This window comes from Rhinatrema bivittatum, chromosome 8 (assembly GCF_901001135.1).
Source record: "Rhinatrema bivittatum chromosome 8, aRhiBiv1.1, whole genome shotgun sequence".
In the NCBI taxonomy this organism is placed as follows: Eukaryota; Metazoa; Chordata; class Amphibia; order Gymnophiona; family Rhinatrematidae; genus Rhinatrema; species Rhinatrema bivittatum.
In genome coordinates, this window is record NC_042622.1 from 254,004,516 (window position 1) to 254,027,857 (window position 23,342).

Consider the following 23,342-nt stretch of genomic DNA (forward strand, 5'->3'; position numbering starts at 1 on the left):
CAGCGTGTATTGTTTCTGTGTGTAATGCATAGCATAATGCAGTATATTTCAATACATAGTTCATGTTGACCCCGATACAATATGCTGCAGGACAAGTATTCCAGCGCAAGCTATATTATCAGAGATCACTGTGCATATGTAGTATATTAAGTTCCCATCAAGGGCATGCAGTTTGGCTAGGCCATTATCTGACAAATATCTGTATATGTTTCAGTAAATATTACACAAACACAGTACCCTTTAAATGACGTGTGCATGGTTCCCAAGCAACAGGCAGGTGGCTGCATTTGATGGACCTCTGCTCTTCTTTCAATGCAGACACACAGTATGATGGCAGACAAGGTCCCCCCAGTCTGCGCAGTTGAATTTCTGTTACAATGGCCACAGACACACCACTTGCTCTCTGGCTACACTATTAGAGTGGTCTGTACTTATCCCAGGTTTTACTGAATTGCTAATGCTTTTGCAGCCCCCATCTCCAATGGAAAAAACTGTCCCATGCATCTACCGCCCTCTCCATGAAGAAATATTTTCTAATGTTACTCCCAAGTCTGCCCCTTTTGAACCTTGTAACCCGACCTCTTGTTCTGGAGCTTCCTTTTCACCAAACAAAGTTTTACTTCTTGTGCATTATGATGGTAATTTTTAAACAGCCGCGCGGGAGCATATGTACACGCATATGCTGGCTCACGCTAATGGACGCAACCATTTTATAACACACGTGCATACAGGCACGTGTGATATAAAATAGGCTACACACGCATACATGTGCGCAAAATTTCATATAGACATGCACATGGGCATGCAAATGCCACCTCTACCGCGCAAGTGGGGGGATTTTAGTAGCCATATGCGCCGACGCAGTTACCAGTTTTCCAGTTCATTTCCAGTTCGCCCAGGTAAAGGATAGGATTTCCTAACCTACCTAGTTAACTAGTCTACCTTTTACCCTGTTATCCCCAACCCTTAAAACCCTGCTAACCACCTTAGTTTATTTTAGGGACTTACACGCCATCTATAGCAGAAGCAAAGTTAGGTAGTAGGTGACCCCGGCGCACATTTGTGAGTGTAAATACTCACGTGCAGATTTCATGGAGAAATCTAGGAACACCCATGTCCTGTCCAGACCACGCCCCACCCATTTTTTGAAAATTCTGTGCGCGTACCAGGAGATGAGCGTACTCGTGCGCTTTTTAAAATCCACGCAGCTTGCCAGTCAGATTTCTGTTCAAATCTCCCAGCTTTGGCGTTCATAGGGCTTTTAAAATTCACCTATATTTATACCATGGGAGGGAGACTTTCAAAGCAAGGGATTAATGTAGCTAGACTGCACATTTTTTTAAAAAATGGCCCACCTCCATGTAAAGGTATAATTATGTGCATGATTTCATTATGAGCATACATTTAGACCAGTTTTAGGGGAGGAGCTCCCAGGGGCATGTGAGGTGAGGGTTGGGAAACTATGCACATAGATTTGATATTTCAATCTACACGCACTATTTCCCCAACCAAAATCTGCCCATAGAAAAAGCAGATGCAAAATCTTTGGACCTTTGTTACCGTGGATAGTTTTCAAAGGGAAAGCATGCACGTAGACCTTAGATCTAAGGCCATGGATACCCAAGGATCTGTGGACTTTGCACCTAGGAAGAATGAAACTTGTACCCCCTTAAGGTATTTAAATTTCTCTATCATATCTTCCCTCTCAGGTCCTCGAGTCTAATTTCATAGTGCAGACTCTGGGCTATTTTGGTAGCCCTTCTCTGGACTGCTTCTACTCTGTCTATATCTTTTTGAAGGTACAACCTCCAGAACTGGACACAACGCTCCAGACACGTTATATGACTATATATTATGCAACAATCCAGTCCCCCAAAGGCAAATTGTCACCAAAGCCTTGGAAGCTGGAAATGCAATATTAAATCTTGCCAGCAATCTCTCCCCTCACCCTCTCTCTCCCCGAGCCCCCAACTGCCCTACCCCCACACACAAAAGTGCCAGACTCAAATTCAGAGCTCGGCTGCTATATCAAGTTTCAGAAGGACTATTCAGAGAGGTCCCCAAGATAAGTCGCTCACATATGAGGCCTCACATTACATTAAAAAAAAAAAACTTTGGCAGACCCAGGACGTTTCACTGTGAGATGCAGACAACAAAAGATCTAAATGGATGGAGTGGTAAAGAGATTAGCTGTTAATAAACGATGTTCACTACAACTCTGCAGCCCCCATCTCCCCACACTTCCAAATTCCCTGCAGTTAAAGAAAGTGTGATCTATCATCCATCCTTAGCCCACCCCAAAGGGCAAATACAATACTGCAGTCTCGGAGACCATATAACACACAACAGTTTCCAGTCTTCTCGCTTCACCTTCTGTCTGCATAAACCTCTGCTTCCAGAATCCAAATCCATCGGGAAGCAGGTCCACTATGAAAGGGAGGCGTGGAAAGGAGGGAATCGGGGACCATGGCAAAAATGAAGAAGGGATGAGGACTTCTGTCAACTTCTTGAAGGGTTTATGAATCTGGGTCTTGCATTTCAGCATGAGGGACTTTACTGAATCCAGGATTCATGGAGGCTCTCCTGGGACCAAACCCCGGGGAGAAGCCAGTGAGATTAAAGAGGGCACGTGCTGCCTGAATGGGGGAAAGACGCAAAGGATGGTACTGGGCGCCCAATTTTTACTGGTGGTGAAGAATGCATGGAAGCATCATCTCCCCAAAATTTAGGGAGGCTCCTGGGATAAAAATTCAGCGATTCCCAATCTTGGGATTCTTTTCTTCCACGCCTCGCTCCCCCTCCTCCCTTTCTCCTTCCTGAGCTACACTAATCCATCAAACTCTCTGTAGCTGCTGCTCTGGTTCCCTCCCCCACAGCCAACCCTGGTACCAGATGTCCACTGACAATGAGAGAAAGAGATACAATTAAAAAAAACAAAAAAACAGCAGCCTCTCCACCTCCCCCAGTAAATTCAAACCAGGGCTTTCAGAAAGCAAGCAAACAAGGAACATTCATGGCAGAGGCCTGGCTGGAAATACAGGCCAAAGCGAGTAAGATGTAACCATATCAACTTTAAGAAAGTCCTACAAGCATGAACAAGAAAAGTCATATTTGACTATTCTGGAATTGACTGATAAGTACACAATTGAAAAATGAATTTTAAACCTGAATACATTTAGCTTTTTGCTTATGCCTCAGCTACTGTCCAGGCAAAAAGCTACAGAGAAGATTTTAAAATAGAAGAGAAAGTTTAAAAGAATACATTATGTGATGAAGTGAGCACAGCTCTCAAAACCAGTCACAAATAAACAGGCCAATACAGTAAAGTGCGGCCACGGTTACCCTGCTTCTAACCCGCTTTCTACTCTCAATTTGGCCACGTAAGTCCAACCCACGATTCACTATCCCTTTTAACCCATCCTTACCGCTTCTTTAAATCAACGGGTAACCCTTTCCGCCCGCGGCATGTATATGAGATGTAAACGATCGGATTAGCTATTCCCTCCCATACAGTAACCCGCGCCCCGATTATCGCCTTTTTAACCTGCAGTTTAGCCGCGCGTTTAACCTGCTAATTTACCGCCTACACTTACCCCTGCGTTAGAGGCAGGGGTAAGGGTAGGCGGCAAACTTTCCCCCAGCCCCGCTCACCTGCCCTGGCCGCGTCCATGGGTGCCGGTCTCCGGGGCAGCCCCAGTCCTCTCTCCCCTCCTCCCGAAGCAACTTTAACCAAAAGAAAACCTAAAAACCTAAAATCCCCTCCTCCCGAAGCAAGGCAGGCGAAAAGCAACTCGACATGTAAAGTATTGTGAATAAGTGTAACCAAAGTTAACTTACTTTTTCTTTCTTTCAGGCCTCTCTGCCCTCCTCCGTAGGCGCGCACCGCGGCTCCCCTGCCTCCCGGGGGCAGCCGGCGGCGAAAACGGCTTCCAGCGGCCCCCGCCGGCAAAGACGGATGAATGCACGCCCGTAGTGCACGGGCGCTCAAGCCAGCGAAAGCACATGAACGGGCGGGCGTGACGTCACGGCGTACGTTCATACGCTTTCGCTGACTTGGAGGCCCGTCAATTTCGGCGCTCAAGCCAGCGAACTGTGCGTGCGGCAAACGTGGGTGCGCCCGGCCCTAACGCACCTCTTTCTACCACACCTTACTGTATCGGCCCGATATTAAGTTAATCACACTACTCTTTGACGTGTACTGTGTATGCCATCAAACCCCAACAGCTAACTGTTCCCTGGCTAAATACCCTTTGTTTGGTTTTTTTTGCACTGGTTTCATAGAAACACAGGTAGTAGTATCAGGTCAGAACTACCATGTGCATCCAGACTGCTCATTCATGGCTTCCTCCTGTGCAGTCGCAGACACTACTCAATCCGTGGTCTTCTCTCATCAATAAATTGCTGCCTCTGCCCCATACATGCCCTGTTTTCTCTCACACCTTTGGCTCCTACCACTTCTGCTGGAAGCCTGTTCCAGGTGACCAGCACCTGCTCAATGAAAAAGATTTTTCTTGCATCGGTTTTCAGCCTCCCTCCCTTTTACTTCACGACTGACCCCTTTGTCCTTCGGCTTCTCATTCCAGTGGAAAACACTACCTTCTGGTACTTTTGTTGAAACCTACAAGATATTTATGGTCTCTTGTCTCTCTTTCACCTCCTTTCTTCTAAAGAGTGCATCTTTAACTCCGTACCTCTCTGTCAGGCCGATACAGTAAAACCCGCGGGAGAGCGGGCGCTCCAAGGCGAGTGCCCACTCTCCCAACGCGCGCACAGGCCACTCTCCTGTGCGCACGATTTAGTATGCAAATGAGGGCCCGTGGTAAAAAGAGGCGCTAGGGACACTAGCGCGTCCCTAACGCCTCTTTTTTGACAGGAGCGGCGGCTGTCAGCGGGTTTGACAGCCGACGCTCAATTTTGCCGGCGTCAGTTCTCAAACCCGCTGACAGCTACGGGTTCAGAAAATGGACGCCGGCATAATTGAGCGTCCGTCTTCCGACTCGCGGGCAGATTTAAAAAAAAATTGTTTTAATTTTTAATTTTTTTTAAATTTTGGGACCTCCGACTTAATATCGCCATGATATTAAGTCGGAGGATGTACAGAAAAGCAGTTTTTTCTGCTTTTCTGTACACTTCCCCGGTGCCGGCAGAAATTAATGCCAGCCTTTGGGCAGACATTAATTTTTAAGTAAAATGTGCGGCTTCGCTGCACATTTTGCTTTCTGGATCACGCGGGAATAACTAATAGGGCCATCAACATGCATTTCCATGTTGCGGACGCTATTAGTTTTGGGGGGGGTTGTTGGCCGCGCGTTTTCGACGCGCTTTTACCTCTTAGGGTCGGATTTTAAGAGCCCTGCGCGCCAGTGCACCTATGTTCAATAGGCCTACCGGCGCGCGCAGAGCCCCGGGACTCGCGTAAGTCCCGGGGTTTTCCGAGGGGGGCGTGTCGGGGGCGGGCCCGGGGGCGTGGTTTCGGCCCAGGGCGGTCTGGGGGCGTGGCCACGCCCTCCGGAACCGCCCCCGGGTTGTGTCTAGGCACGCCAGCAGCCCGCTGGTGCGCGGGGATTTACGTCTCCCCCTGGGAGGCGTAAATCCCCCAACAAAGGTAGGGGGGGTTTAGACAGGGCCGGGGGGGTGGGTTAGGTAGAGGAAGGGAGGGGAAGGTGAGGGGAGGGCGTTAGCGAATTCCCTCCGAGGCTGCTCCGATTTCGGAGCGGCCTTGGAGGGAACGGCGGCAGGCTGCGCGGCTCGGCGCGTGCCGGCTACACGGAATAGGCAGCCTTGCGCGCGCCGATCCAGGATTTTAGCGGATACGCGCGGCTACGCACGTATCTACTAAAATCCCGCGTACTTTTGTTGGCGCCTGGAGCGCCAACAAAAGTACCTGAACGCGCCGTTTTTGAAAATCTACCCCTTACTGTATAAGGGGTAAAGCTAGAGTGTCGAAAACATGCAGCCAAACCCGGAGCGCACTGTACTGTATCGGCCCGTGTGTATGGCTTGGAGTGCAGGCACTGCATCATTTTGGTGACCCTGCTTTGAACTACCTCCCTCTTATAAATGTTCTTTCGTAGATGTGATCGCCAGACTTGGACAGAGTGCTCATGTATAGTGCTCTGGTGAGACTTCTCCTTAAGTAATATTACTTTCCTCTTCCCACTACTAATACGTCTTTATTTTTTTGCAGCCAAGTATAGAAGGTGTATTATTTTCCAAAATTGATTACTGCAATTCCATGCTAATCGGTCTTCCAGCGGTCACCACAAAACCACTACAAATGCTACAGAATTCAGCAGCCAGGATCCTAACCAAGACCAGTAGAAGTGAACACATCACTCCTATACTTAAGAGCCTACACTGGCTCCCCATCAAGTCTAGAATTCTATACAAAGTGTTAACCATAATACACAAAACCATCCACTCACAAACTACACTCGAATTAAACTGCCCTCTCCGATTTCACTCAGCATCCAGACCTATTAGAACAACGTACCAAGGTACCCTTTATTTACCCCCGACCAAGGCCCCAATGAAAAAACGCGCCTTCTCAATAGCTGGACCTACCCACTGGAACAATCTACCATCGGACCTTCGCCTTGAACCTTGCTTACGGACTTTCAAGAAAAAGTTGAAGACTTGGCTATTCACGGAGGCCTTCACCTAAAGTTTCCCAAGCTAAAAATAAAGTTATACGCTACCTTTAACTGTAACATACATTTAATGTTCTCCATGCATAATTCTTCAATGCACCACATACTCAATATCTACCCTGTTTGTTGCATACTCACAGTTTATTGATTTGATTTTATTTTATTATTATTATTATTATTATTACTAACATTATTACTATTATTATATAATTTATATTTGTATTATTTGTTTTAATGTTTATTGTTCCATGTACACCATGCCCATGGTATTTCTAATTCTGGTTTTATGTAAACCGAAGCGATATGTACTTGTACATGATCTTCGGTATATAAAAGCTTTTAAATAAATAAATAAATAAACATACATAATAATGACAGCAGGTAAAGACCAAATGGTCCATCCAGTCTGCCCAGAAAATTGCTTTAGTAGCAACCGTTGCTCCATGCAGTTTATCCCCATGTAGAAATAAATGTTAACGTAGGTTACCCTCTTTCTTCATGTCCAGTCTCAAGCCTTTAGGGATCCACAGTGTTAATCCCATGCCCTTTTGAAATCATTTACTGTTCTCATCTTCACCACCTCTTTCAGAAGGACATTCCAGCATTCACCACTGTCTCTCAGAAGAAATATTTCCTGATGTTAGTTCTGAGTCAACTCTCCTGGAGTTTAATATCATGATCCCTAGTTCTACAGTCTCCTTTCCAACAGAAAAGATTTGATGTTTGAGCATCATTAACACTTTTTAGGTATCTGAAGGTCTGTATCATATCTCCCCTGCACCTCCTCTCCTCCAGGGTATACATATTTAGTTCCTTCAGACTCTCCTCATAGGTCTTCTGAAACAGACACCATTTTGGTTGCCTTCCTCTACACCATTTCCATCTTGTCTCTATCCTTTTTGAAATACACAGTACTCCACGTGAGGTCTCACCATGGTCCTGTACAAGAGCAATATCACCTCCTTTTTCCTGTTGGTTATTTCTCTCTCTATGCAGCCCAGCATATTTCTGGTTTTAGCTACCAACCTGTCACATTGCTTCGCTGTCTTCAGATTGCCAGACACCCTAAGATCCCTCTCCTGTTCATGCACATTAGTCTTTCGTCCCCTACCCCCATCGCATACAACTCCTTTGGATTACTGCACCCAAAATGCAGTATTCATTGAATCCCAGCTGCCAAATCTTCAACCACTCTTTAAGCTTTCTTAAATTGCTTTTCATTCTCTCTACTTCTTCATGCGTGTCCACTCTGTTGCACATCTTAGTATCACCTGCAGAAAGACAAAAGTTTTCCTTCTAACCTTTCTGCAATGTCGCTCAAAAGATATTGAACAGAACTGGTGCCCAAAAATTGATCCTTGAGGCACTCCACTTAACACCATTCTCTCATCAGAGAGGGTTCCATTAATATTACACATTGTTTCATTTTAGTCAACCAGTTATAATCCACTCCACCATCTTGGCACCCACAGCCAAGCTTCTCATTTTATTCATGAGCCTCCTATATGGGACCGTATCAAAAGCTTTGCTGAAATCTATCAATTGCTCTTCCTTGATCCAATTCTCTAGTTACCCAATCAAAAAAATCAATAAGATTTGTCTGACAGGACCTTCCCCTGGTGAACCCATGCTGCTTTGGGTCCAGCAACCCACCAGATTGTAAATAGTTCACTATCCTCTCCTTCAGCAGAGTCTCCATGTTACGTTCTGTGTGTCTTGAACTAATAGTGGGCCCTTGGGTCATGGCAAGTGAAGACTCCGCCCACAGGGAGAAGCCCTGAGGGCACTCACCACAACAGGCGAGGTCTCAGCAGAGATGGACAACACAGGAAACAACTTTATTATACAGCCAATGGTGATCCAAGGAGCGGATCAATAGAGTTAGTCCAGAGAGTTTGACCTGCAAGTTGATCAGTTCGATAGTATTTCACAGCACAGAGTAGTCCAGTGAATACCTTCTCTAGGCGAAGCTTGTGCTGGCAACTCTGGTAGTGGTCCGCAGCGCGGGGTAGGCCAAAAGCCTGGTGGAACAGTTGCACAAGACAGGAGGGATCCGGTAGTGACCCGCAAACAGGGTAACCCGAGAATCCGTGCCACGAAGGTAGAAGAGCAGGTTCTGAACTCACACCGGTACTGTGGAAGTAGATGGAAGATCAGGCACCGAGGAGGCCCGGAACAGGAACAGCAAGGTCGTCCGAGAACGATGCAGGAACTTACTGGTAACAAGGTGAGGCAGGTAGTATTGGCTCTCCGAGGAGCGGATAGCCCTGAGTGCGGCAAGGCCCCCGAGGAGCGAGTACCTAGGTCACCCAGAAAGGACAGCGAGGCGAAGTCCCAGAGAGGCAGAAATAGCAGGACAGGAATCCTTGCTAACTCGTATAGCAAGAAGTCAGCTGAGCTTAAGTATGGTAAACGGATAACGTCATGCGGTGGGGACGCCCCCGAGGTTCCCGCCATGATGCATTTAAGAAGGGGGCAGGCGCGCGTGCGCGTGCCTTAGGTAACCCCGGATGTAAGATGGCTGCTGGGAGTGCCTACGCCGCCCTGGGCATGCCATGAGGATCGGCGTGTGGAAGCGGAGACCGCCATTCTCCCCAGACTCGGAGCTGCATAGAGAAAGGAGGTGAGCAGCAAAGGTCGCAGCCGCCTGCGACCAACGGGTGCAACACTCCATTAATTTTCCCATCACAGAGGTGAGGCTACCAGCTTGTAGTTTCCAGCCTCCTCTCTGATACCACCCTCGTGAAACGGGACCACAACTGCTCTTCTCCAATCTTGCAATTCCACTCCCATTTCCTGGGATCTATTGAAGAAGTCTTTCAGCGGACCTGTCAGCACACCTCTGAGCTCCCTTAGTATCCTGGGATGTACCTCATCCGGCCCCATGGCCTTGTCTACTTTTCCTAGCTCTTCTCATACAATCCCTTCAGTAAATGGGATTGCATTTACTCCACTCCCACTCATGCTCTAGTCAACCAGCAATGGTCCTTCTCTAGATCTTCTTTAGTGTTATGGTTTCGAGGTGTTTGAGTGGATTCTTGGGTACAATGGGAGATGACCACGCCCATGGGGAGGAGCCCCGTGGGGAGTCACAGTACTGGGCTAGACTCAGGATGCACAAACACAGAGTTTTGTCTTTTATTGTACAGCTGATGTATACCACCAGAGGTGGCAGTAGTGAGTTGATCCAGAGGTATCAGTCCAGGGACCCTCGGCAGAGGGAACCCCTCTCACCAAGATGGTATAGGGATATCCAGTGTAGGTTTCCCAGCACGGCAGAGCTGTAGATGAGACAGACCGAGAATTAGATTACTCACTAGATGGTAGCTGTAAGGTTGATGATTCCACCAGGCAGAAGTAGATGGTAATAGGCACCGAGGCAGGGAGAGCAGGCCCTCGAGGAGCGAGTACCTGATCCCAGTAAGGCACCTGAAAGAAAGCAGAGGGCCCCCGAGGAGTGGGTACCCAGGTTAGAGTATACCCCGAAGGGCAGAGAGGGTTTCCAGCGGCAGCAAGGAAGCAGCAGAGTAACTTAGACCGGACAAATCCAATCCTTGCTAACTCAACTAGATAGCAAACAAGCATAGGCTAAGTACCCGGGTGGCGTGACGTCACTTGAGGGGGATGCCCCCGAGGTTCCCGCCATGACGTGGATAAAGACGTGAGTGGCATGCGTGCGCGCACCCTAGGAGGCCCTGAGGAGAAATATGGCGTGAGGCTTTGCCATAGCCGTTCCGGGGACGCCGGAGGACACGTCTTGCAGACGCGGCGGCAGCCATCTTCCCAAGACTAGCAGGGAGAGCAGAGAAAAAGGTGAGGCACAAGGGTCAAAGCCGTCTGAGACCGACGGACGCAACATTTAGTGAACACCGAACTGAAGTATTTGTTTAATATTTCTTCTTTCTCCATACATTGCTCCTTGTTTCCTTGCAATTTTACTGTACACCTCTTTTCACTAATATATCTGAAAAATGTTCTGTCACTTCGCTTTACCCCTTTATCAATCCTTTCTTCTGCCTTCCTGATTTCTTTCCTCATCTCTCTCAGCTTCACCAAATATTCTTCCCTGGGTTCCTCTTTTTAGAAACCTTTCTACCTCTTGAACAATGTTCTTTTACTTTATTGTTTTAACCAATACCTTTGAGAATCAGATCAGTTTCTTTTCCTTCTTATTCTTGTTTACTTTTCTTACATACAGGCCGATACAGTACAGATGGAGAGCACTGTTAGCCAGCATTTGGATGCGCATTTTCGACGCACTAGCTTTACCCTTATTCAGTTAGGGGTAATAGCGCGTCCAAAACGCGTGTCCAACCCCCCCGAACCTAATAGCGCCTGCAACATGCAAATGCATGTTGCAGGCGCTATTAGGTATTCTTCCCGCGCGATTCAGCCAAGCCACACATTTTACTTTCAGAAATTAGCGCCTACCTCTAATTTCTCCGGGCACCAGGAAAGTGCACAGAAAAGCAGTAAAAACTGCTTTTCTGTGTACCCTCTGACTTAATATCATGGAGATATTAAGTCGGAGGTCCCGAAAGTTGAAAAAAGTAAAAAAAATAAAATACAATTTGAAATAGGCCCGCGACTCGCAAACCGGACACTCAATTTAACCAGCGTCCGGTTTCCGAACCCGTGGCTGTCAGCGGGCTCGAGAACCGACGTCGGCAAAATTGAGCGTCGGCTGTCAAACCCGCTGACAGCCGCCGCTCCTGTCCGAAAAGAGGCGCTAGGGACGCGCTCTAGGGACATGCTAGTGTCCCTAGCACCTCTTTTTACCGCCGGGCCTAATTTAAATACATTTATTTACTGTATTGCGTGCACAGGAGAGCGGGCGCTTGCCCGCTCTCCCGCAATTTTTACTGTATCGGCCCGATAGAGATTTATTGCCTTTGTAATAGCTCCTTTAAATTTGGCCCACTGTTCCACTTCAACCATCATTCCCCAGATTTCTAGTTCCTTCTCAAGGTACTTCCTCATTTTATCAAAGTCTGTATTTTTGAAATTTCATGCAACTTCTCTCTGTCCTGCCTGCAATATTTATTTAGGCATTTTATATATCGTCATTCCAAAAGGAGATCACAACGGTTTACAAAAGCAACATTCACATTATTGGTCAATACAACATCAAAACATGTTAACTAGATTACTATTTTAACAATTTGTTATACACAAGTTCCTTTTCAATAACCTTCACATATTAGTCAAAAGTTGTCTTAATACACATTACGTCTCTCAATAATTGTCACTCGTTCATCTAACAATATCTATGTTTTTAATGTTGTAATTTTCTGCATATTGTTATTTTATGTTAGATCAAATGCATTTTTGAAGAGCCATGTTTTCAGCTCACGTTTGAAGCTCTTTCTTTCAGTTATCAGACGTAATGATTCTGGTAGAGAATCCCACAAAATAGGGCCCGCTATGGAAAACATTCAGTCTCTTATTTGCGTTAGATGTGTACTCCGCATTGTAGGCACAGTTGTTTTGCGATTTTAGTGTTCGCTGTAGTGTGTATGTTTGGAGAGTCACGCCTAATCAGCAGGGGTTTCTGTCACTGATGATGTTAAAAATTAGTGTTAGTACTTCATCGTGGATTCTTGATGCAAAGCGAACCATGCTGTCTGATTATCACTGGTGCTCGGACATTAAACACAATGCCCCCACTTTTGGGTACCAGGTCAAGTATCACTCCCTCTCTCGTGGGTTCCGTCACCATTTGTTCAAGCAGAGCCCTTTGAAGGGCTTCCACTATCTCTCTACTTCTTGCAGTTTCTGCAGTAGGGATACTCCAATCCACATCCAGCAGATTAAAATCTCCGAGCAACACTTCTCCCTTTTTTCCCCCAACTAATTTCTCACTCTGAGATCAACAGAGAGGATGACCCTGGGGTCTCTTTCCTGTTTGATGACTTCTAGTTCTTTCTCTGCGAAATGGAACTTGATCCGTGGATTTCTGCATCCAAATTGCACAATTTCACATTATTTTTGATTAAAGTACAGTGGTCATCCCTTAATAATTCTTCCTATTTGTTAGTCTGCTTCCATTTTAGCTATCCCCTCAGGAATGCCTACCCTACTGCAGATTTTCATAACATGAGAAAAAGGCAAATATTCCCATCTAACATTTACACAATGTCACTTATAAAGGAAGTAAAGAGAACTGGATTTAACATTAATCCTTGTGGTACCACTCTAGTCACAGGGCAAAGACAGCAGGACACTGCTTTATGTGCCACACAATGCACACTGTTCCTCATCTTCCCTGTCCTGAGCCTCCTCAGAGTCCTTCCAGCCTCTGTCCTATCCCCAAAATGGGTGAGACAGAGAGCACATACACTGAGTCAGTACTCAGAAGTAGTAGCAGTGAAGGAGCTCTAACAGTCACATGCAGCCAAGGTAACTAACAGTGTTACGTTCAGTAATCTGCGGGCTGCTCCTGTGAATCACCGCTCTCACCTACAGTTCCGGGCTGACCACGCCATGTCCCGATGCGAGGAAACACTGCCAACACACCATGCCACCTCCCGGTGCAGTGAATGCCACCAGCATCCACGCGGCAGGATGCCACCGTCAGTAACACGCTGCATCTTCCCTAGGCACGTGCACACTGCTCTTGCCAGCATTTAAAGGGTCCTCAGCTCCCTGCCCCATAAAAGGGCAGCATTCCAGACACAACTTGCCTCAGCAACAGGTCCAGCTCCTGTCAAGAAGTGCATGTTACTTCCCAGCCGTTCCTGCCTTCGTTCCAGCCATTCTCCAGTCTCGTTCCAGTTTGTGCCATCCTTCGTTGCCTGCTTGTTCCTTCCCTTGCCTGCCTGCCTATCTGTCCCTCTTCCTCTCCTTCAGACAGATACCCGGTTTGACCTCTGCCTGCCTTCGACCCTAGCTGACATCAGACCTTCTCTTCTATCATCAGCAGAGACCCACTTAAGTCCTGTCGGCCCCGGTACCCAAAACCTCAACCTGAGGGGAACATGGGATGGTATAGGTGAAGGTCCTGACAGTCTCTGCTTCACCTGGGTCCACCTGCCGACGGTGAGAACCTGCAGGACTCCTCCTTTCAGGTGGAGTTAATATCGCCTCGGCCCAAGGGTCCACAGACAACAGTTTGCTGAGACCATGGACTGAGGGCACTTGGCTTGACTTCAGGCCATCTCCAGAATAGCCAGCAGGCTGCAAGTCCAACAAGGTGCCCAGGAGCTCCTGGCCACAGCGATGGACTGGCTCACCATTTGCTTGGCCACCCTGACCACACCAGCTGCTCCCCTGCCATCAGTGCCAGTACCACACACCTACTCCAGTGCCTGCCTGGCCAGTTCCCCAATTGCCAACTCCTCCCCGGTACACCGGAAACCCTAAGCGGTGTCAGGGATTTCTCAACCAGTGCAGGATGCACTTCCAGCTACAGTCTCTGCTGTTCCCTGACAACCAAGCCAAGGCTACATATATCCTCTCATTACTACTAGTAATGAGAGGATATATGCACTCTCATTACTAGAGAGGATATATGCACTGACCTGGGCTCCCCCCTGTGGGAATGAGGGGATCCTATCCTGCTCAACCTTCAACAGTTCACTGAACAATTTTGTTCAGTTTTTGAAGAGCCAGATCAAGAAGTGGCAATGGCCTCTGCCTTACTCCACCTCCGCCAAGGCTCCCGGACCTTAAGCGAGTATGCAGTGGAATTCTGGACATTAGTCTCAGAATTAAACTGGTGAGAAGACAGCCTTCTTGCCATCTTCCTGGAAGGCATCTCTGGAAGAAGCAAGAATGAGCTCGCCACCTGGGAACTCCCCACCTCATTAGAGGCTCTCATTACCCTCACGGGGAAGACTGATTTACATTTGCAGCAAAGGGCTCAAAAGGTCCATCCTGCATGGAGGAACGTTCTTCTGGTGCCCCACATCCAGCACCCGCTCTCGCCCACGGCTGCCACACCCTCAGCCTCTGCTCCTCTGACTGAAGAATCAATTCAGTTGGGCCGCTGTCACCTAGCCCCAGGAGAAAGGCTCATTCACATGCAACAGGGCCTCTGTATTTACTGTGCAGCCCAAGGCCATCTCTTGGCTCAACTTCCGGAGAGGTCGGGAAACTTAAATTCATAGGGTCCTTTGGGGACATGACTATACCACTCTGGCTCCCCAACTCCTTTAGCTAGTCACCCTGGAACTGGGTCCCACGCATTTCTCCACTTAGGCATTTGTAGATTCCGGATCAAGAGGAAACATTATCCTACAACAGCTGGTTCGCCAACTCTGTATATCCACGGTTCAGATTTCCCCACTGATGATTTCCTCCATCTATGGGAATCCTCTTCCAAGACAGGTTACCCAAACCACAGAGCCCTTGACCTTCCGCACTGGTCTCTTGCACTTGGAGAAGATCATCTTCCACATGATCAGAGTTGTTAATCCTATTATATTTGGCTTGCCATGGTTCCAACCACACCAACCCTATTTCATTTGGTCCTCCCTGGAGCTCGTCCACTGGGGCCATGGACGAGCCTGAAGGGCATGACCATGGATGTACAGACTCCTGAGAGATATTCGTGCAACCTCCTTGCCCTGTGATCATGGCTTCCACTTTCCAGGCCTTCCCACTCAATATGCAAATTACAGTGACGTCTTTTCAAATAAGAGTGCCAAGATCCTACCTCCTCACTGCACATACGATTGCAGCACAGAGCTCATTCCCGGAACTATGCCTCCAGGAGTAGTGTGTGTCCCCTATCTCTCCCAAAGACTCAAGCCATGTCAGCCTCCAGACAAGAGAATCTGGATCACAAATTCATCCGGCCTTCCTCTTCTCTAGCAGGGGCTGGGTTCTTTTTCATCACGAAGAAAGATGGATCCCTTCAGCCATGCATAGACTACAATAGCCTGAATGCTATCACAAAGAAAGACTGCTACCCCTTGCCTTTAACAGCTAATCTTTTCGATAGCTTACAGGGTGCCAAGATATTCACAAAATTGGATCTTGGGGGTAAATACAACCTTCTCTGCATCAAGGTTGGTGATGAATTGCAGACCACATTTAATATCCGCAATGGGCATTACTAGTATTTGGTCATGCCCTTCAGGCTTTGCAACCAGAAAATGTCAATGAGATCTTCCATGATCTGCTGTATACCTGCATGTTCGTATACCTGGATGACATTGATATTCTCCCAGACCTTGGAATCCCATTATAGAGATATTCCTACCATCCTGCAACACCTTTGACAAAATAACCTCTACGCCAAACTGGAAAAATGTTTCTTTGAACAAGAGGAACTTCCCTTCCTTGGATACATAGTCTTGCGAGAAAGAATTAAGGACTAGACAAGATAAAAGCCATAATGGACTGGCCTCACCTAGTGGGCTCTGGGTCTTACAAAGATTCCTGAGGTTTGCAAATGATTACCACCAGTTTATCTCTAACTACTCTTCCTTGGCAGCCCCGTTACTGCCCTCACCCGTAAGGGTGCCAATACCAAAGACTGGCCATCGGAGGCTATTGAGGCTTTCCAGAAATTAAAAAATGCCTTTGCTGACAAGCACTGCTAGTGCCACCCAGATCCCACTCAGCCTTTCATTCTTGAGGTAAATGCCTCGATCCTAGGGGAAATGACTGTCCTCAACCAGCCCAATCTTGGAATGGTACTTCACCCATGTTTCTTCTTTTCCAAGTTCTCTTTGGCCAGGCGCAATTATAGTATCGGAGATCGAGAGCTCCTGGTAGTCAAGCTGGCTCTAGAAGAATGACGCCATCTGCTCAGGGGGACTCGACATCGTATCATTATATACATGGATCACAAAAACCTTGAGCATCTACACCAAGTTCAGCAATTCATTGCCAGACAAGCCTGCTGGTCCTTGTTCTTTGCTTGCTTTGATTCTGAGTTGCAATATCGTCCGACAGTCAAGAATCAATGTGCAGATATCCTATCCCATTCTTTCCAGACCAAGGATGTTCTAGAACCTCCAAGGCACATCATCGATCCTCCTAAGATACTCCTGGCCATTGCAGCACCTGTACCCTCCCACCAACAAGCTCAAACCCTCACTGATACCTGTCCCTCTCATGGAAAAGATTAAATATTCAACGCATCTGCCCCTTCTGCAGGAGTCCAGGATCTCTTGAACTTCATATATATGCCCCTAAAGATGATGTCAGCTCCATGGCCCTATAAGAGGGCAGCATTCCAGACACAACTTGCCTCAGCAACAGGTTCAGTTACTGCCAAGTAGTGTGTGTTGCTTCCCAGCCGTTCCTGCCTTCATTCTAGCCTTTCTCCAGTCTTGTTCCAGTCTGTGCCATCCTTCGTTACCCACTTCTTCCAGCCTTTGCCTGCCTGCCTCAGCCTATCTGTCCCTCTTCCTCTCCTTCGGACAGATACCTGGTTTAACCTCTGCCTGGACATCTGATATGCCTGACCTCTGCCTGAACCCTGGATATGCCCGACTGCTGCCTGCCTTCGACCCAGACAACATCAGATTTTCTGTCATCAGCAGAGACCCCGCTTAAGTCCTGCCAGCCCTGGCACCCAAAGGCTCAACCTGAGTGGAATGTGGACTGGTATAGTTGAATGTCCTGACTGCCTGACTGATGGTAAGAACCTGCAGGGCTCCTCTTTGCAGATGGAGTCAATCTCGCCTCGGCCCAAGGATCGACAGACACAACTCTAGCCGACTACCTGCAGCACACTAATTTTTTGTATATATCCTACACTGTGTATATAGAGGAAGCTGGTCCATCATGATTAGTTCATATGTGTCTCTGCCTCATCTCACCATGTTTTAAAATTTGGAAGACAGACTGGTGGGGCTTCCAGCGCTTCTCTAGCTCTTCTTTTGGCTATACGTGTCCTCTCCAAGTCCTTACTGCCAGTTCCATGGAGGCTGGTGCGCCACCACACATTTTTGTTTTTGTAGTTGTTCTGATTATTTATTTATTTAGTTATTTATTTTTCTATACCGATATTTGATTTGAAATATCACACCGGTTCACATACAACAGAATGTCTAAAGGCAAGCCTTTTGGTGACATAATACAGTATAACAGATTAACCGAGTAAATATAAAGAAACTTGCTTTACATAATGTGGCAGATGATGTATGTTGACTTCCCAAATGAAGGATTTTATACTTTTTTACACTGAGGTTCAATTTACAAACCCCTGAGCATATCTTCCATTTTTTTTTCAAGTCCCCTTTCAATTTTATTTTCAGTCCTTCCATTATGGCCTACATCGATACAGATTTATTTGTTTATTTATTTACACATTCTTATATTCCAAAATAGTATCATCTGCAAACAAACATATTTTTCCTTCAAGTTCCTCAGCAAATGTCACTAATGGAGATATTGAAAAGCACCAGTCCCAGTACTGAGCCCTCAAGCACCCCACTGACAAGTCTGCCTTCAGCAAAATGGGCTCCGTTTGCAAACATTCCTCGCTACTCAACCAGCCCCTCACCCGATTTGCAGTTTTGGCTCGCTCCCATAAAGTACAGCTTATTTACCAGTGGTTCAGTGTCACTTGAAGCCCAGAGATACAATGTCTACCGCACCTCTCTCAGCCACTGTTCTGTCTTGTTTTTTTGTCACCTTGGCAAAGAACTCAATTAAGTTTGTCTCACAGCATCTTCTTTTTGTGAAACCATGTTGTCTGGTGTCCTGTACTCTACGTGTTTCAAGTAGATGGACTTTCTCTTCAACAGTATTTCCAGTTTTCCCCATTACTGATGTCTTCGATCCAGCCTGGTCTCACAGCCAGAAGTGATGCCACCACCGTGTGCCACTTCTCTCGGGGGGGCTATTTATCTTCAGCAGGAGCCCGGAACTAAGGGGAGAACCCTGCCGCCCACAACCTCAAACCCTCACTCCCCGGTGTGGCCTTCAGGCCCATAGTTTGCCCACCTCTTCTTTGCCCCTACTTTTCTGTGGCAAAGTCATATCCACTGTCTTCCAGGACCCTCAGAACCTCCCCCGTTTTCAAGGACAAGTTAAGCGGAGCTGGGAGGGGCGCAGCCAGTACATTCAGCAGCTCAATTAAATATCTGAAGCAGAGTTACATCATCGGGTCCTATGACATTCTCCTCTCTCGTCTGTGCAAGTAATTCAAGTACTTCCTCTATAATTTGGCTTGTAATAATTTCTGAGGGGCTCCTATTTTTTTTTTTTATCTTCTTTCAAAAGTGCCAATTCCTTGCACACTACCTCCTCCTCGGCACATGGAAATGCATCTGCCCCACAGTCTCTTACGTCTTTGGTTTGACCTGCCACCCTCTCCTTCTACTGTGAATGCTATGAAAATATCTGTTCAAGTTAACAGCTTTCCTTCTGTGATTTTCTTCACTAAATCCACCGTTCCCTTTACTTCTACTTGTATATGCAAAGCAAGCTGACGCCCCTGCCTTAATCACAAGCAGGCCAATATAGTAAAAGTCGCACGAAAAGCAGGCGCCCGACCACCTCTCCTGGGAGTGTGATAAAATATTTAAATGAGAGGCTGCGCTAAAAGGAGACGCTAGGGACAATTACGCGCCCCTAGCACCTCCCTGGCACTGGGCACCCAGGAGAGGTGGCTGTCAGCGGGTTAGGAAAACGGGCGCTCAATTTTTTTTTAACCTTTTGGTTCCCCTGACTTAATATCGCCACGATATTAAGTCAGAACATGTACAGAAAAGCAGCATTTTCTGCTTTTCTGTACACTTTTTTGGGCCGCTCAGAAATTAACTCCTGCTCTGGGCTGGCATTAATTCCTGAGCATACAAACGTGTGGATTAGGCACACATTTTTTTTTTTGGTATTTGGGGCGAATAGCTAATAGCGTCATCAACATGCATTTGCATGTGATGAGCGCTATTAGTTTCGTGGAGGGGGTTGGACGCGCATTTTGGACGCGCTATTCCCCTTATAGTATAAGGGGTTGTGGACGCGTGTCCAAGATGCGTATCTAACCACGTGTTAAACAGTGCGCTCAGCTGAGCGCGCTTTACTGTATCGGCCTGATAGAATGGCACCATCAACACACACTTCTATTATGGGGGATGTGGGTATTGTGAATGTTTTAATTCTCATTTTCAAAGAAAACATGGTTTTTTTCAAGCACACTGCTATAGCTTTGAGAGAAAAATACGCTGCTATTCTTCCTTTAAAGAAGAGCTGTACCATTTGGGAACTTAGCAAGGTTTCAAAAGCACCATTAAGTAAGAAAACTCGCCGTCTACCAATTAAAAATGTTCCCATCATTTATTTATTTTACAAAGCTGCTTTCCTGTAATTCCTGCACAGTACTCACTTCCTCACCTGGAGTAAGCATCTTAAAATGGTGACATCAAAGCCAACATGGACCAATCAGGTCAATGGTGTGCAGCCCTCTCCCCAACCTGGCCTGCTTCCGACGCTGGAAGGAAAAACGGCAGGGCAGCTCCTGAGAAAAGTGACTAAACAGTCCAAACCAATATGAGGAGTACCACTCAGCAGAGGCACTTCAAATTCCATGCACAGTACATTACAAAGAAGGAGGCAACTTTAAAAAGAACCAGCCAGAAAGCATCTCAGGTGCTCTCTGCAGAACTTCAAGCAATTATTTTGAACTGGAATGCTGCATACCCCATCCAATCAGTTGCAACAAATGTCAAAATGGCCAATAATGACATCAGAGCACTACTCTGGCACGCACTGCTCAACCAGAATATGCTGAAGCACCAGCGTTAGGAGTTAGAAGTGCCATTAACGACTCTTGTGCACTGATAATACTACATAATTATTAAAGCTAGAGCTTTACCATGCCATTCTCTGAATACCTCTCACAGACAAGATGCAGGGGAGAAGGAGGAAAGACCAGGGCGAGGGCAGAAGTGGGAGGGCCATCTCTCAAGCCCAAGGTTGTTTGTTTGTTTTTTTATCCAAGCAGCTCCACTCTCTCCATCTATTCCAGATACTGTGCTGAAGGATCCATTACTGCCTTAGAAAACAGCACGACTTGGGAATTATTCCACATGGAGGGCTTGGGTAGTTTGTAGCTTTAGGCAAGCCCAGCCTAGCTAACAAGGCTGTAAGTGAGAAAGTCTGTGCAAATCCCTTTCAGACAAGTTTCAATGTGCAAACTGCAAAGGGAGAAGCGGCACCTAGGTATGCACAGCCTCTGGGGAGGAAGTTCCCAGCTATTCAGATGTGCTGCCTGATTAGGGGGCGGGAAGTCAGAGAGGGAGAAGAGGAGGAGGAGTGATACAAAAAAACAGAGCATTATCATGATAACTTTTTCTTAAGAATGGTGATGATCAGGGTACTTCACATTAGGCCCTTTGCTAAACAGGGATTTACTCTTCAACAAACAACAATTTTGATTTCCCTGGTCACAGTCAATTGGCATAAAAGACATTAAGCCTGGCTTAGAATCTACAAAGCAACAGTCTTGCGAGCATCCAGATGCCTGCAAAAAGACACTACCTTGAGACCTTCATTCTCCCCCTTTCCCTTCAAAACTTGGCAAAGAGTAAGTTTGGTTTGGCATAAACCAGCTCCCATGGTATTAACCATTGGCTCATTCTGGATGTCGCTGTTTCATGGTTTGTATAATCCTAGCAAAACTGCATGTCTAAGACACGGAGGAGCAGAAGGATGCTGCTGTGATGTCGGTAAACGGGCAGGGAGGCGGCCATTTTGCTCTGGAAACTACTGGTGCTCAGTACAAGGACACACATTGCAACTGTTTGGTAACCCCAGAAAGCAGAAGCTACCCAGAGACCACAAGAAGCACCCTCCTAGCTTATGGAAGTGCAAAATACATTTCCACTTTCAGCTAAATTCCAACCCCCACTCCCCTTTTCATTTATCGAAGCAATATGTGCTCCCCCCTTCCTCTCCCTTGGAGAAAGTGAAGTAATCTCGGTTTTTTAGTGGCTATCAGCTTTTTCTGTTGTTTTTCTTAATGCTGTGGTGTACCCCACTTTGGACAAGATGTTCTTGGAAAGGCAGGCTATAACAATTCTTAACTAAGTATAAATAACCCCCAGTGTATACCGAAAGGTGTGAACATAATGTGGCACACAACTGCAAAACGGTTACAAATGCAGGACCAAAACAAATTGCTTTAGATTAGACAAGCTCTCAGTGTTATGGGTGCACTGAATTGCTCTTTAGAACTTCAACTATTGCCAAGGTTAGGCAGAGTCATTTTTTTAACTAAATATGGAAATCTGCACTGGCAAATCCCAGTACTTTGAACCAACAATGAATGTTGCATACTGCAGTCTGGACCAGGGCCAGATGCAGTCCTAGATCGGGTGGGACCCCTATGGTTCCCCCCAGTGATATTAGGATGATGCTGAATTGACAATCACCAGAGTAGAAAAAATGGGGGGAAATCCTCTGTCAACTACAGCACAGGCAAAACTACATACCTCACAGATAAACACATTTCCGACTTCACTCTCTTCTCCCCAACTCCCATCTTCAGCACACACATACTCAAATCTGGAGATATGTGATCGTGATTGATGTTCCTACGTCCATCAAAACACCCTACGGCTGGCTGGGAGATGCAAAGTTGGAAACACAAAGGCGATCTGCCCGAAATGGATGTAAGAGCACGGGGCTGCAGCCCCTCTCTCCCACGTCTGAGGCAAGAGGTGTGGGGGTAGGGAAAATAGAGCCCCAGCACCCTCAAAACACCCACTGTACAGAACTGCGGATGCAAAGCTCCCTAGAACTCTCTCGCTTTACATGGTAAGATGAGAAGGGCAAACCCTCAGTCCCCGATCCGAGCACCGGGGAAGGAAAGGAGGGAGAGGGACCTCAAGAATCCTTATTCCAAACACGTGGAAGCGAAAAGCGAGAAGAGGAACCCAAATCCGAGCCGCCGCGCGCCCCCCCCCCCCCCCCCGAGAGCACGGGACCCCCTGATCCGAGCCCCGGGAAAGGAGGGGATAGCATGAGACCCCCAAACTGCCCGAGTCTTGGGAAGGGGAGGAAGGTGGACCTCAACAGTTCCCGGCCTGAGCCCTGGGGAAACGGAGGGGGGGGGGGGAGAACCCCGAGAGTCTCCGATCCGGACCCCGGGGAGGGGAGGGAAAGCGGGGGATCCCAAGCCAAGCAGTGATAAAGAGCCGCAGCCGCCGTACTCACCGCTACCGACTGTAAAGATGCTCGCAGCTGCCGAGATTTCCCCCCACCTCGGGGCCTCTTTTCCGGCCTCCCTAAACCCGCGGCTGCAGCTCCATGTGCGACTGCGGGCCGGAGCCGTTCCCGGCCCCCGCAAGGGGTCCGGTTCCGAAAGCACAAACAAAAGAAATGGGGGGGGGGGGGGGATTTTGAGAAATCCCAAACAGTCCTGAAGTTTCACTGAAGAGTAAAACTGTCTGAAAGAGGGGGAGGAGGAGGGAAAGAGAAAAGGGGGAGGAGAAAAGAAAAAAAAAAGGGACCCCGAGGGGAGGGGAGGAGAAAGGAGAGAGCGAGACCCCAGAGAGGGAGGAGAGACAAAGCCCAGTCCAGCGGCCTGATAGGGGGAGAAAGAAAGAAAGAAAGAAAACGACTCTATTGAACAGGGTCAAATGCAACACAGAAAAGGAGAGAGATAAAGGTGGAGGAAACCGATCCAGGAGGAAAAGAGAAACGGATTCCAGGTTCTCTCTGAAATAGAAGGAGGATGCAGCTATGGGGGTGGGGGGGGAGTATGGCAGAAGAAACTATAGCAGAGAG

The 23,342-nt window shown here is 47.3% G+C and overlaps 1 protein-coding gene across 26 annotated transcripts in view; it reads right to left on the reverse strand.

The window, feature by feature from the left end:
* The window catches only part of PTPRS (protein tyrosine phosphatase receptor type S), a 568,002-nt gene that overhangs the window by 391,355 nt on the left and 153,305 nt on the right, over window positions 1-23,342 (reverse strand). For 13 of the 26 annotated variants that reach the window (XM_029614623.1, XM_029614611.1, XM_029614615.1 and 10 more), the window contains exon 1: window positions 22,770-23,006. The exons of 1 other annotated variant lie outside the window; for it this stretch is intronic. The gene's annotated coding sequence lies outside the window, so the exon portion shown is untranslated. Of the gene's footprint in view, window positions 1-22,769; window positions 23,008-23,342 lie in introns of those variants that run through there. 12 more of the 26 variants (XM_029614620.1, XM_029614626.1, XM_029614619.1 and 9 more) reach the window with 3 other exon arrangements.